This window comes from Chrysochloris asiatica, unplaced genomic scaffold (genome assembly GCF_000296735.1).
Source record: "Chrysochloris asiatica unplaced genomic scaffold, ChrAsi1.0 scaffold00109, whole genome shotgun sequence".
Taxonomy (NCBI): Eukaryota; Metazoa; Chordata; class Mammalia; order Afrosoricida; family Chrysochloridae; genus Chrysochloris; species Chrysochloris asiatica.
The window spans coordinates 2,712,946-2,722,210 of NW_006408627.1; positions in this window are offsets into that span (position 1 = coordinate 2,712,946).

Consider the following 9,265-nt stretch of genomic DNA (forward strand, 5'->3'; position numbering starts at 1 on the left):
AAGAGGACTTATAAAATACTGATAAAGATCAAAGACCACAGCCTTCATTATGGATTGCATCCCAATGTACAGAAAACAAAAATCCTCACCGCTGGACCAATAAACAACATTCTTATTAATGGAGAAAAGATTGCAGTTGTCAAGACTTCATTCTTCTTGGATCAACTATCAACACTCATAGAAGCAGCAGTCAAGAAATCAAATGACATATTACATTAGGCAAATCTTCTGCACAAGATCTTTTTAAAGTGTTGAAGAGCAAAGATGTCAGCTTGAGGACTAAGGAGCGCCTGACACAAGCCGTGATATTTTCAGTAACCTCATATGCATGCGAAAGTTGGACAGTGAATAAGGAAGACCATAGAAGAATTGATGCCTTTGAGTTATGGTGTTGGAGGAGAATACTGAAAGTACCATGGGCTGCCAAAAGAACCAACAGACCTTTGTTGGAAGAAGTACTGCCAGAGTGCTCATTGGAGGCCAGGATGGCCAAACTTCATCTCTTATACTCAGACATATTGTCAGGAGGGACCAGTCACTGGAAAGGGATATTATGTTTGGTAAGGTAGAGAGAGGGTCAGAGAAAAAGAGGAAGACCCCCAGGGAGATGGATTGGCCAAGTAGCAGAATCAGTGGGCTCAAGCGTGGCAACATTTGTGAGGTTGGCCCAGGACCAGACAGTTTTTTGTTCTGTTGTGCATAGGGTTGCTATGAGTCAGTACTGATGTGATGGCACTGAACAACAGCAACAACATGGTATGAAAGGGCTTGGTGGTCAGAGAACTGGAAAAGAGGCCCATTTAGCTGGGGTGCAAAGAGAAAGACAGAAAGAAGTATAAAATATGTAACAAGAGGATAATAAGCAGGATCCAGATCCTCCAAGACCTTGCAGATCGTTTTATAGCATTAGATTTTTATTTTAAGAACAATGAGAATGTGTTTAAAGATTTTGAGGAGTGATAGTAGGGCACTGATATGATCTGCTTTATACTTTGTAAAGATTACTTAAAACAAAATCTGAGTACAGAATAGATTATAATGGGTCAAGTCCAGAAGACAAGACAAGAGGCTACAGCCTTGTCCAGGTGAGAAATTACGGAGTTTGGGACTAAGGTGATGATAGTAGACTAGAAAAAAGTAGATGAATATCAAGTATGTTTTGGTAGCAGAGCCAATAGGATAGTTGGAGATAAAACAAGAAGTGTACAGGAAATAGAAAGGTTAAGGCTGACATTTAGTCACTGTAGTGAGATAGTGGTAGTGCTGTTTAGCAAGGAGAGGACTTTTGCTATACCACATCCTAGTGAAGCTTTTAGAGTTGTATTGCTTTGTAAAATTAGACAGATAACTAGAAATTGGTAATATCTTTGATGCCTTCAAGAAATACAACTAAAGAGGTTCATCCAGCTCCCCATGTGCTAAGCATGATCCTCCATCAATACTAAAAAGATGGAGGAACATGTCTCTGCATTAATTACAGAGCATTGATTAAAACCTGCGTACTTTGGCCACTCTGCACCCTGTCACTTTAAAGCTCACCAAAAGCCTGTAAAATATCCAGTGATTCACTTGCTAAGACCTTCTGGAAGCCTACAATCTGGTATGCATGAACTAGAAGGAATAAGAGGGAGAAAGAATTGTGAACAAAGTAAGCACTTTTAAACACAGTCAGCCTTTAAACAAAATATTCATATTTAATCTTGTCTGTTTCATAATTGCATACCTAAAAACCAATTTACTCCTTTCTGCCAGATAATCCAAACATACTTTGTTTCAAAAAGTGTTCTTACTTCTGAAAGCAGCACCTACATACATTGTAATAATAACCATATTTGATACTTGCATACCACTATATTTGACTGCTAAATAAAAGGTTGGCAGTTTGAGACCACCAGCTCTCTGCAAGATAAAGATGAGGCTTTCTGCTCCCGTAAAGATTTATAGCCTCAGAAACCTCGTACACGGTCACTGTGAATTGGAATCAATCTGTAGCAGTGGATTTGGTTTGGGGTTTCGTTTATACAGTACTTTCAGTTACGCTAGTGTAAACAACTGGTAACAACAGTTAAACCAGGATAGATAATATTATACCTTATTTTCAGCTGAAGAAATTATGGAGGAAAAAAATTAGGGGTTTCATTAAAAATATTTATACTTGGTGATCTAGTAATTCCACCTCTAAGAATCTGCTCTAAGAAAATAAGTCAAAATGGCAAAGAGATTTTTGTGTAGGTTGTTTATCAAAGTATTCTTTGTAAAACAAAATGTCAACAATTCAAATAACCCAAAATAAAGGACTGACTAAATATAATATATTTGTATAATGGATAATTATCATGATAATTTATTTGGTTCAAAACATATCTAACAACATAGAGAAGTGGTAATGATGTAATGCTCATAAAAGCAATAAGAATATAGGTCTACATATATACTCCAGCCTTCTTAATATAGCATGCTTTTTTAGCCAATGCAGTTCTTAAAATATCATACGACTGGCATTATTCTATTCACACCTTACAAATGAAGAAATCAAGGCACACAGAGGTTAAGCAATTTCCTCAAAGTTTAAAAGCTAGGAAAGAGCAAAACTGGATTAGGACACATCTTCTGGTTCTTATTCAAGGATCTTTTCACAGACATTAAGCTGTTGTTCATCATGTTATTCAATAGCCACAAAATATATCTGTGGTTTTGTATGAAAAAAACTACCCACCAACCCTCCCAGAATAAATTAGCTCCTCAAATTTGTCAGCTTCCTTGGAAACTTCATGTGTTGTTCCATTGGCTGGGGAACCTACCAAGGCCTTGAGAATCTATTCACGTCTAGGGACTATTTTTACATTAAAGAAGCCAGAATTCGTATCATTCGTTCCCATCTTCCCAGAGTACAACAAATAGTATTGAATTTTGATATAGAATACAAAAAGCTTTTGTCCACTTAACTTACTTTTGAAAATAGGCAGCATGCTCTAGTTTGAAGAGAAATACATGTTTGAAACACTGTAGAAATTATAACAGATTAGACAACTTTTTTTTTTTATAGGAAGACAAACAGAGTTGCTTTTATTCACTTATTCATTCATGTATGCATGCATTCAATAAACATTTATTGAATATCTACTCCCAGGTAGGAGCAACTGTGTGTTGGATAGGGCACCAGTAGTGAACAAAAGAGATCAAGTTATTATCTGAGTATTTTATATTTCGTGGTACTAGGGCCAGATTAAGGCATGTGATAGATCTTGTTGTTAGGTGCTGTCAAGTCATAGGACGCTATGCAAAACAGAACAAAACACTGCCAGGTCCTGCGCCATCCTCACAATCATTGCTATATTTAAGCCGTGGTTACGAATCCGGCCACCAACCTTAAGGTCAGTGGTTCGAAACTACCAGCTGCTCCGTGGGAGAAAGATGAGGCTTTCTACTCCCGTAAAGATTTAAACCCTTGGAAACCCTGTACAGGGTCGCTATGGGTTGGAACCGACTCGACGGCACTTAACAACAACAACACATTACTGCCACTGAGTCTATCAATCTTGTTAGGGATCTAACTCTTTTTTGCTGACCCTCCACTTTACCAAATATGATATCCTACTTCAGGAACTAGTAATTCCTGATAGCATGACTGATGTATGTGGGATGAAATCTTGCCATTCTGGCTTTAACAGGACATTCTTGTTGCACTTGTTCCTAATCATTGATAATCTGTGGTGCTCTCTCCTTTACTTATTCACACATTCTAATGGGATATGCGTGTTATGTGCAAGGGTCTTCAAAAAGTTTGTGTACAAATTCTATTATCTTTTCATTCTATTTTTCATGAACATTTTGAAGTTACATATAAATGTATATATTCATCTGCATGTGTGTGTGTGTGTGCATGTGCCTTATTTTTAAAGTGATGTAACTTATTTTTTATAGTGGCTCTATGGAGTCCTGGTGTGGTATTGTGGGATAATTCATTGAACCGTGAGGTCGGTGGTTCAAATTCACCAGCCTCTTCTTGGAAATACTGTACAAGGTTGCTATGAGTAAGAACCAACCCAAAGGCACATAACAATTAATATAGTCCTGGTGTGATGCTGTAGGATAAGCACTGGTTTGCCAATCACAATGTCGGTGGCTCTAACCTACCAGCTGCTCCTCAGAACCCTATACAAAGTCCCTTTGAGTTGGAACCAACTCAATGAGGCCTAACAACAACAGCATGTGTAACATCAGAGTCTGGGTGTGGCACTGTAAGATAAGCACTGAATTGCTAACTGCAAGATCAATGGTTCATACCTACCAATTGTTCCTTGGATACCATATATGGGTCACTAAGAATTAGAGCCAGCTCAACAACACTTAGCAACAACATAAATAATGTTAAAAATTGAATGCAAAAGTGATTAATGTAATTTTAGCAGGATGAGATTAACTGGATTTTAAAAATATTGGTGGATGCAGGGTATTAAGAATTTTATGTCATATCACATTTTATCACATTGCTGGACTCCTAATATGATGCTATAAGTTCAGTACTAGACTTTGAACTGCAAGATCAGCAGTTCAAACTCAGCAACTGCTCCTTGGGATTAGAGTCAATACGAGTCAGAATCAATTTGAAGGCACTTAACAACAACAATCACATTTTCTACAAAAAAAAATAATATTCTACATATTCTACAAAAAATAAAATGAGCCAGTGAATTTAGTTGTTTCCACAATCAATGTAAAATTCTGTTGATCTCACCCAACAAAAAAAAAATTAATTTTCACTAAATTTGCTTTAAATAGCTCATACTTACATTTTGATACTTGTTTTATAATGTTATAATTACAAATTTGCAAATTAAAAACAGTCATAAAAGTATATTTAATGGTCAAAAAACAAATACTACAGAAGATAATTTTATTTTTGCTCTCTAACGTATTATAATTTAAAATATTTCCATTTTTTACTTTTTACAAGTTCTTCAATTATTTCATCACAATTAAATTGCCAAACAATATCTACTTCCATACATAATAAGGATAATGAGCCAAGTCTTTTTTGAATCATTGTTGTACACTGAGTGTACACTTTTTAGGGATGAAAACAAACATTCTGTTGTGCAGTTTGTGATAATTACAACAAGGAAAATTCATAAAACAATTTAGACATTGGGAAATAGGCATTGTATTTTATCTTAGTTCTGGTAGCGTAGTGGTTACGAATCGGGCTGCGAACCTTAAGGTCAGCGGTTCGAAACTACCAGCCGCTCCGCGGGAGAAAGATGAGGCTTTCTACTCCCGTAAGGATTTACACCCTCGGAAACCCTGTACAGGGTCGCTATGGGTCGGAACCGACTCGAAGGCACTTAACAACAACATCATAGAATTATACATACCTCTGGTAGTGTAGTGATTACTAATCAGGCTGTTAACCTCAGGTTCAGCAGTTCAAAACTACCAGCTTTTCCATGGGAGAAAGAGGAGGCTTCCTGCTCCTGTAAAGATTTACAGCCTTAGAAACCCTGTACAGGGTCGCTATGAGTCAGAACTGACTCCACAGCACATAACAACAACATAAGTAAAGGAGTTCTGGTGTGGCTCTGTGGGTTAATGCACCAGACTGCAAAGCTGTTTGAATTGCAAGGTTGGTGGTTCAAGCTCACTAGCTGCTCCTCAGAAACACTATACAGGGTTGCTATGGGTCAGAATCGACTCAACGGCACTTAACAAGAACATAAGTAAATAAAACTTGTCAGTACTTAATTTCTAAACTCAATTATCATTTAAGAGTGAAATTGTCACACTTATCCATAAAGGTCTGCATTTATGTCATCGGCTAAACATCCACTGATTTCATGAATGTCTTCATACTTTCTTCATCAGATATATCCACATATTTTTATGAAAGAAAATCTATTTGAAAGAACACTGTACACTTTTGCCCTTCTCTTCATGTGTCAATGATGGTGAAACAAAAATAATCTGTATCATTCAACATTTCTGTAGTATTTCTGTCATTTACTTGTTTCTTTCTAATGCTTCTGCAATGGTAAAATGTTTGATGATAACTATTTGGCAGTACTTGTTTTGTTGTGCTTTCAAATTCTTCAGAATCTTCTCTGCTGTTGCTAAGTACCATGGAGTTGGTTCCGGCTCATAGTGACCCTGCACAGAGTTTTTGAGGCTTCATATCTTGACAGGAGTAGAAAGCCTCATCATTCTTCTGCAGAACAGCTGGTAGTTTCTAACTGCCAACCTTAAGGTTAGCAACCCAAGTCTTCTCTATAATCTCTAAGATTATACAGATACCCTGTTATTGACTGGTAGATATCTTTGTATGTCTTTAAATGTGCTTCTGAACCTTGGAGGGCTTGACTTATCTAATAAAACTGTTGCAATATTATTATTCCACTTGTCTGTCAGTTCGTTGTACTGAGATGACCTGAATGTTGCTGTGATGGTAGAGGCAATGCCACCAGTATTTTAAATATCAGCAGGGTCAACCATAATGGACAGGATTCAGCAGAACTTCCAGTCTAAAACAGTTGAGGAAGAAGGAGAAGCATACTACTCCTGAATGTTTAGACACTAAAAGCCTTATCTATAGGAGCGGAACAGTGTCAGATATAGTGCCGGAAAATGAAAACATCATGAATACCACCAGAATATTGTCAGATATAGTGCTAGAATATGGACGCCTGGAGACCTGGTGTAGTGCTATGGGTTAATGCGTTGGACTGCAAAGTCGGTTTGCATTGCAAGGTCAGTGGTTCAAGCTTACTGGTTGCTCCTTGGAAGCTCTATGCAGGGTCTCTATGGGTCAGAACTGGCTCGATGGCAGTTTACAACAACAAGAAGGTTGGAAGGCACTCAAAACATAACTGAAGAAGAGGTTCTTCCTCAAAGGAGACTTGACCATGTTGACAAGAGTAGATAAAGCATTTAAGACCATCATTTGATCATTATACAAAACTCAAAATGAGGAGAAACAACTGCAAACATCCATTAATAATCATATTATAGAATGTAAGATATATGAACTAGGAAAATTGGAAGTTGTAAAAAATGAAATGGAACACATAAACATTGATATCCTAGGTATTAATGAACTGAAATAGACTGGTCATTTTGAATCTGAAAATCATATGGTTTACTATGCCATGAATGACAAATTGAAGAGGCATGGTATCACATTTATCATCCAAAAAAAAAAGAACATTACAAGATCAACAGCATCTATCTTCAAATACACTGCTATCTGTGATAGGATAAATTCCATACTTCTACAAGAAAACACAGTTAATACCATGATTATTTGAATTTACACACCAACCACTAAAGCCAGTGATGATGAAACTAAAGAATTCTATCAATTACTACAGTCTAAAATTAACCATACATGCAATCAAAGTGTATTGACTCTTTCTGGTTGGAAGGTGAAGGTTGGAAACCAAGCAGAAGGATCAATAGTTTGAAAATATGGCCTGGTGCTAGAAATAATGTTGTAGATCACATGATGAAATTTTACAAGACCAATAAATTATTCATTGCAAATAACTTTAAAAAATAAAATGTGATTATCCACATGAACTTTGGTAGGATAGAATACACAGAAATTAAATTGGCTACATCTGTGTGAAGAGACAGTGGAAAAAGCTCAATATCAACAACCAAATTAAGGCCAGGGCAGACTGTGGAACAGACCATGAATTGTTTATATGTAAGTTCAGGTTGAAGCTGAAGCAAATTAAAACAAGTCCATGAGAGTCCAAACAAGATCTTGAACGTATCCCACCTGAACTTGGAGACCATTTCAAAAACAGATTTGATGCACTAGACACTAGTGATGGAAGTCCACAAAAGCCGTGGGATGACATCAAGAACATCATGAACAAAGAAAGCAAAATGTCATTAAAAAGATAGGAAAGAAAGAAAAAAAACAAAATGAATGTCAGAAGAGACTCTGAAACTCCTCCAGCATAGAAATAGTAAAGCGAATGGAAGAAATGAGATAGTCAAAAAACGGAAAAGAAAATTTCAAAGGGCAGCTTGAGAAGACAAATTAAAGTATTAGAATAAAATTAACAAAGCCCGAGAGTTATAAAATCAAAAGGTAAGAACATATTCAGCACTTCTCAAGCTGAAAGAACTGAGTAAAAAACCCAAGCCTTGAATTGAAATACTCATGGATTCTATAGGAAAAATATAGAATGATGCAGAAAGCATCAAAAGAAGATGAAAGGAATACACAAACCACTGAACCAGAAAGAAATGCTTAATGTTGAATGATTTCAAGGGGTAACATATGATCACAAACTGATGATACTACAGGAAGAAATCTGAAAGCGTTTGGTAAAAAGAAATGCTCTGGGAAGTGATGCAATACAGATTGAAATCTTTTAACAAACTGATGCAGCACTGGAGGCACTCATTTATTTATGCCAAGAAATTTGGAAGAGAGCTGCCTGGCCAATGAATTGGATGAAATCCTTATTTGTTTCCATTCCAAAGAGAGGTGTCTCAACAGAATGTTGAAATCATCAAACAGCATTATTAATAACACATTCAAGGAAATTTTTGCTGAAGGTAATTCAAAAACAGCTGCAACAGTACATTGACAATGAACTGCCAAAATTCAGGCCAGATTCAGAAGAAGTTGTGGAATGAGGAATATCATTACTAATGTCAGATGGATCGTGACTGAAAACAAGAAACACCAGAAAGATGTTTACTTGTGCTTTATTGACTTTGCTAAGGCTTTTGAATGTATGGATTATGACAAGGTATGGATAAAATTATAAAGAATGGGTATTCTGGAACACTTAATTGTACTTTTGAGGAACATGAACATAGACCAAGAGGAACTTGTGCATAGACCATTTGAACAGAACAAGGGCATAGTGAATGGTTTAATATCAAGAAAGGTATGCACCAGGGCTGTATTTTTAAATCATATTTATTCAATCTGTATGCTGAGCAAATAATCCGAGAAACTGTATCATATGAATAAGAACGTGGCATCAGGATTGGAGAAAGACTCAATAACAACTTGCGATATGCAGATGACATAATCTTGTTTGCTAAAAACTAAAAGGACTTAAAATACTTACTGATGATGATCAAAGACTACAGCCTTCTGTATAGATTGCACCTCAATGTAAAAGAAAGCAAAAATCCTCACAACTAGACCAATAAATAACATCATGATAAATGGAGAAAAGGTTTAAATTGTCAAAGGCTTCATTTTACTTAGATTCACAATCAATTCTTTTTCTCTCTCTCTTTT